Consider the following 273-nt stretch of genomic DNA (forward strand, 5'->3'; position numbering starts at 1 on the left):
TGTGTGTGTGTGTGTGGGAGGGGACAAATGATGGGATGGGATGTTAGGAGTAGATGTGTCAAGTTGCAGACAAAGTAGAGTGCAATGTTGTAAAATGGGTCCTAAAAAATTTAAAAGTAGATGAAGACTGATTGCGAAACATTAATAGAAAAAAGGGACTATATATGTCATTACAGTAGTTCACCTTACTACTTAATAAAACATACTTCCTCATGGGTCCTTCCAGGATTTTTGCTGGGGTTTTGCTGGAGCCTAAAATGCCTGATTTCACAG

General features: G+C 38.8%; 1 protein-coding gene across 1 annotated transcript in view; it reads left to right on the forward strand.

Moving 5' to 3' along the window:
* Positions 1–273, forward strand: part of slc38a8a (solute carrier family 38 member 8a) — a gene marked incomplete at both ends in the record, with an annotated part of 14,583 nt that overhangs the window by 7,821 nt on the left and 6,489 nt on the right.

The sequence above is a fragment of the Morone saxatilis genome, unplaced genomic scaffold, assembly GCF_004916995.1.
Source record: "Morone saxatilis isolate NCDOM2014 unplaced genomic scaffold, NCSU_SB_2.0 Contig2, whole genome shotgun sequence".
Lineage (NCBI taxonomy): Eukaryota > Metazoa > Chordata > Actinopteri > Moronidae > Morone > Morone saxatilis.